The sequence below is a fragment of the Rhinichthys klamathensis genome, unplaced genomic scaffold (genome assembly GCF_029890125.1).
Source record: "Rhinichthys klamathensis goyatoka isolate OS25496 unplaced genomic scaffold, OSU_Roscu_1.1 h1tg000611l_1, whole genome shotgun sequence".
Lineage (NCBI taxonomy): Eukaryota > Metazoa > Chordata > Actinopteri > Cypriniformes > Leuciscidae > Rhinichthys > Rhinichthys klamathensis.
Window position 1 is genome coordinate 586,414 of NW_026607064.1, and position 6,145 is coordinate 592,558.

Genomic DNA, 6,145 nt, shown 5'->3' on the forward strand with positions numbered 1-6,145 from the left:
AGAACAGCCTTTTTCCACCTTAGAAACATTGCGAAATTACGTAACATGCTATCTGTATCTGATGCAGAAAAGTTAGTTCATGCATTCATGACCTCGAGACTAGATTACTGTAATGCTTTATTAGCCGGTTGTCCTGCATCCTCAATAAACAAGCTACAGTTAGTGCAAAATGCAGCCGCTAGAGTTCTTACTAGGTCAAGAAAATATGATCATATAACACCAATTTTATCATTTCTACACTGGTTACCCATCAAGTTCCGTATCAATTATAAAGTACTATCACTGACCTATAAAGCCCTAAATGGTTTAGCTCCTGTGTATTTAATGGACCTTCTATCGCCCTACAATCCATCGCGTTCTTTAAGATCCCTAAATTCGAGGCTTCTAGTCATTCCTAGGATATCTAAGTCCACTAAAGGAGGGAGGGCGTTCTCACATTTAGCTCCTAAACTCTTGAATAGCCTTCCTGATATTGTTCGAGGCTCTGACTCGCTGTCCCAGTTTAAAACTAGATTAAAGACGCATCTCTTTAGCCAAGCATTTACATAATGCTTACCTTTTATACCACTGCTGAATCAGATCAAATGCATTTAATACTATAAAACTGGAAGAGACTGTAGGTTATCTGTATAGGTTGCATAGTATTTGCAGTCATTACGTTCCTGTGTATATTGCGTGAATGACGGGTGGTTGGGCAGATATTGTGTGGCGGTAGGTAGTATGCCATACGGAACCGTTGTCCACTGAAACTGCCTATTCACGCACCAGTGGGGCTCGACAGCCTTAGTCAACGGGTTGGCGCGTATGGTTGGGTTGCGGAGAGATTGTGAGATTGTGGTTAGGTCTCAGCAGCAGGAGGGACGTAGAGGTCAGTAAGCTGGGCTGAGTTGAGTGGGGGACGGAGGGGGGTGATTTTGGGACGCAAGAGTCACTGTCTTCATGCTTTATCATTTACGCCTGTGTTATGGAAATCATCATTATGAACAGCAGCTACGCTAATTATTTTCCCTTTTTGCTTTTCTGCTGTTATCTCACGGAGACTTCAGATGCTCCAATCACAAAGCCTGTGAAGAGATGACTCAACACGGGCGATATGGACCCTCTATGGTGGACGGCACTGATCCTCAACAACTCGTCTTAATACTGGCGTGATTACTTGGACTTCCAAAAGATGGAAATGGATAAATACTCTAAATGTTCCGATTCCAATCTGACTTGTAATGCTGCCCGAATCATGCACTGTTCCTTCGTTGGCCAGAGGAGAACTGGCCCCCCGACTGAGTCTGGTTTCTCCCAAGGTTTTTTTCTCCATTCTGTCCCTGATGGAGTTTTGGTTCCTTGCCACTGTTGCCTTGGCTTTTGGCTTGCTTAGTTGGGGACATTTAATATTCAATAATATTATTGATCTGCCTTACTTAAGGTGGACGTTGACGCAATTTTCTTTTAGAAACAAACTTTGTTATATTGTTATATTGTTTTTGTTATATTGTTTTCATGTTATCACTGTGAAGCGCTTTGATACAATCTGTATTGTAAAAAGCGCTATATAAATAAAGGTGAATTGAATATAGGCTCATTTAGGCTATTTATATTTGTAAAACACAATATTGGTTATTCCACTGCATTGTTGCTCAAATTGACCTTTGTATTTGCAAATTGCTTTCTGTTTGTTTGTGACTCGAGTTTTCCTTTGCAAAGCAGATCGAGTTTGTTCGCAAAATGCCGGATTTGTTTGTTTAATTATGGCACATAATTCGCTCCATACTGATCAATAAAGCAAAGAAAAGCTTTCCCAGGAATCCCAGCCATTGCACTCCATCATCAGACCTGTTATATTCTCATTCTGCTGGTAAAGTTAAACTACACTCAAGCCACCCTTAATATCTGAAGTGACGAACCACATTTAACAATTTCACTTTCAAAAAAGATATGTAAAGTATGTGCAAGGAAGGAAGGAATCGTTTTTAAACAGGCTTATTTACATCAGTGGAACAACATGTAATATTTCTCAGTGAACACCAGAGGGAACTTCTGCTTCCATAAAGTGTGTGATATTCCTCACTCCGTCCTCTTCCCGAGCTCACTAAAGAAATCAAGGAAATACTAATCTTTAGTGTGGGTTTGTAACCAGTTTCCTTTGACTGAAGGCACACCTGTGTCTAATATTGACAACTCTTGAATATTGAAGTGTTTATTCTAAATTATTTATCATTATTATGTTGAATTCATGTTCCTGGTAATGTTGAATCAGAATAACTTCCTCTTCCAGCATCTCTTCTCTTCTCTGATGATGTGGGCGGGGCCACCTGTCACTCACATGAGATCAGCCAATAGCAAAATACAGCCATCCAATCAACTCCCCTAAGACACAATCAAGCCCCGCCCTCATTTGTTCTTGTTCCTGAAGCGTTTCTCGATATACGGAACAAAAGAGGAGAGAAGACTAGCACAACTTCTCTTTCATGAGGACTTTAAGAGGATAAAATACAACATTCATTGAGAGAATATCAAAGCAAAACTATGAAGTCAACAAATCAAACTTTATTAGCCAAGAAATCAATTATAAAACACAATATTGATACAGAAAAAAGAAATAGCAAAAAACAAATATATTTTAATTATACAATTAACAAAAACTGTTTAAAATAATTTTAAAGCACCATACTTTAATTGTTAAAATTTTAAAAAGAAACTAAATAATAATTGCTCATAGAATAGAATTTTATTATGCAATATATTCCTGTAAATACATTTTAAAAATACATACACTGCTGGTGAAAAGTTGGTAATAATTAAAAAAAAAATTGTAATCTGAAAGTCTCCTCTGTTCACCAAAGTTGCATTTATTTGATAAAAATACAGTAAAAACAGTTAAATATTATTCCAGTGTAAATCAGCTGTTTTCTATGTGAATATCTAGTAAAGTGTCATTTATTCCTGTGATCAAAGCTGAATTTTCAGCATCATTACTCCAGTCTTCAGTGTCACATGATCCTTCAGAAATCACTCTAATATGAGGATCTGATGCTCAAGAAACATTTATGATTATTATCAATGTTGAAAAGTTCATAATTTTTGTGGAAATTGTGATTGGCGTGAATAAGAATAACTTTTATTCATCAAGCAAGCACACATTAAATTGATCAAAAGTGACAGTAAATACATTTATAATGTTACAAAAGATTCTATTTCAAATAAATGCTGTTCTTTCGAACTTTCAATTCATCAAAGAATCCTGAAAAATAAAATGTATCAGTTTCCACAAAAATATGAAACTGTTTTCAAAATTTGATAATAATCATAAATGTGTCTTGTGCAGCAAATCAGCATATTTTAGAAGAATAATTGATGGCGCTCCCAACACCTTTTGAGCAGGGAATTGACATTTTCCAGGTCTGCATAATCCCTATTAAAATTCCCTGATATTTTGATGATTTCCGTGACGGACTCATAGTTCAGGTTCGGGTCTTTCTTCTCCTCTGATGAACGCCAGTGCTTTCTGATGGCCGTAGGAGGAGCTGGGAAGAGTCGATGGGAACTGTTGGGAAGGTCGGTCCAGAGAGTGATAGAAGGAGGGAGAGAGGGATCGGTTAAAGTGCAGCGGGGAGCTGGCGGTCCGAGGCGTGCGGGTGAGTGAAGACGAGGAGGAGGAAGACAGATGCGGCCGGCTCCCGTATCCGTACAGATTAAATATCGGTGGGTTTTGTCCCGTTAAGAGATTTAAATATCGTCCGGTTTTGTTCCGTTAAGAGATTTAAATATCGGTTGGTTTTGTTCCGTTAAGAGATTTAAATATCGTCCGGTTTTGTCCCGTTAAGAGATTTAAATATCGGTCAGTTTTGTTTCGTTAAGAGATTTAAATATCGGTCAGTTTTGTTCCGTTAAGAGATTTAAATATCGGTCAGTTTTGTGCTGTTAAGAGATTTAAATATCGGTCAGTTTTGTTCCGTTAAGAGATTTAAATATCGGTCAGTTTTGTGCTGTTAAGAGATTTAAATATCGGTCAGTTTTGTTCCGTTAAGAGATTTAAATATCGGTTGGTTTTGTTTCGTTAAGAGATTTAAATATCGGTCAGTTTTGTTCCATTAAGAGATTTAAATATCGGTTGGTTTTGTTCCGTTAAGAGATTTAAATATCGTCCGGTTTTGTCCCGTTAAGAGATTTAAATATCGGTCAGTTTTGTGCCGTTAAGAGATTTAAATATCGGTCAGTTTTGTTCCGTTAAGAGATTTAAATATCGGTTGGTTTTGTTCCGTTAAGAGATTTAAATATCGGTTGGTTTTGTTTCGTTAAGAGATTTAAATATCGGTTGGTTTTGTCCCGTTAAGAGATTTAAATATCGGTCAGTTTTGTTCCGTTAAGAGATTTAAATATCGGTTGGTTTTGTTTCGTTAAGAGATTTAAATATCGATTGGTTTTGTCCCGTTAAGAGATTTAAATATCGGTCAGTTTTGTGCCGTTAAGAGATTTAAATATCGTCCGGTTTTGTCCCGTTAAGAGATTTAAATATCGTCCGGTTTTGTCCCGTTAAGAGATTTAAATATCGGTCGGTTTTGTCCTCTAAAGAGATTTAAATATCGGTCAGTTTTTGTTCTGTTAAGAGATTTAAATATCGGTCGGTTTTGTCCTCTAAAGAGATTTAAATATCGGTCAGTTTTTGTTCTGTTAAGAGATTTAAATATCGGTCAGTTTTTGTTCCGTTAAGGGATTTAAATATCGGTCAGTTTTTGTTCCGTTAAGAGATTTAAATATCGGTCAGTTTTTGTTCCGTTAAGAGTACAGCATTAAATTGATCAAAAGTGACAGTAAAGATATTTATAATATTACAAAGGTTTCTTTTTCAAATAAATGATGTTCTTTAGAACTTTCAATTCATCAAAGAATCCTGAAAAATAAAATCTATCAGTTTCCACAAAAATATGAAACCGTTTTCAACATTGATAATAATCATAAATGTGTCTTGTGCAGCAAATCAGCATATATTAGAAGAATAATTAATTAATATAATTCATTTACATTTATATAGCGCTTTTCTGGGCACTCAAAGCGCTTCACATGGAAGGGGGAATCTCCTCAACCACCACCAATGTGCAGCATCCACCTGGATGATGCGACGGCAGCCATAGTGCGCCAGAACGCTCACCACACACCAGCGTAATTGATGGCGTATCTAGCCTGGGAAAACCCAGACAACTTCAGGCAAATTTAGATTTGCTCTGCAAGTTAGTCTGGCAAAGAGCTCATTCAAGCCCATTTCTAATCCGTCAAAATCGCGGCACCAATCAGGAACGTTGGGGCGGGCTTTACACGATGACGACAGCACAGCGACGGTGAAGCAGATGTTGTACATTTACAAAGATGGATGCCGCCGTGGAACTAGGGGTGTGACGGTTATAGTTGAACACCATCATTAGAACTCTATAACCGCCAAAACCATGTTATAAAAATATTTTTTTCACAATTTTTTTTTATCATAGAGAATGTTTAAATACTAATATCAGCTTACGCGGGAAACGGAGGCGGAGTTAGTGGAGCTTCGGAGGCTGAGTGCTGGAGATGATTCGGGAGAGGTCTGTGCCCCTTTACCGATCAGAGCGCGCTGACACGGAGTAAAGCCTTGTTTATACTCGACGCGTCCGCACGAGCGCGAAGGTGCGCGCGGCAAAAATGGCGCGTTCGGTGCGCAAGACCGGCAAGACCCCATTTCGCTTGGCTGTGTGCACGTTTTTTTTTTTGTTACAGCGCGCGCGGCGCCGCGTCCGAGGATTTACGACTTCAAGCTGAATCTGCCCAAGCATGCACGTCTCACCGCACCGGCACCCAGTTTGCGCGTCAAAATTTCAAAGTTCATTGCAAAGTTTTTTTTGTTAAGGTTTTGTTTACTGTGTGTGATTTATTTAATGGAAAGCACATTCACTTCTAGTTGTCTTGCTGTTAATTTAAAATAAATGTAGATCAAGTAGCTAATCAGGTGTCTGCTCGTTTATTCCTTTATTCAAGTTGTTCTATAACAGACGAACGTCGCTCTGCATACGTCATCTCCTTCAGCGCTCTGATTGGTTTTAGGTCTATCCAATTGCGCCCAGAGGCATTTGAGCGACGTCCGTTGGTGACGCCCCTTTGGAAATGATTTGTCTATGAAGCT

The 6,145-nt window shown here is 38.3% G+C and overlaps 1 long non-coding RNA gene across 1 annotated transcript in view; it reads left to right on the forward strand.

The window, feature by feature from the left end:
• The window catches only part of LOC130075925 (uncharacterized), a 77,543-nt gene that overhangs the window by 62,906 nt on the left and 8,492 nt on the right, over positions 1-6,145 (forward strand). The window lies entirely within an intron of this gene.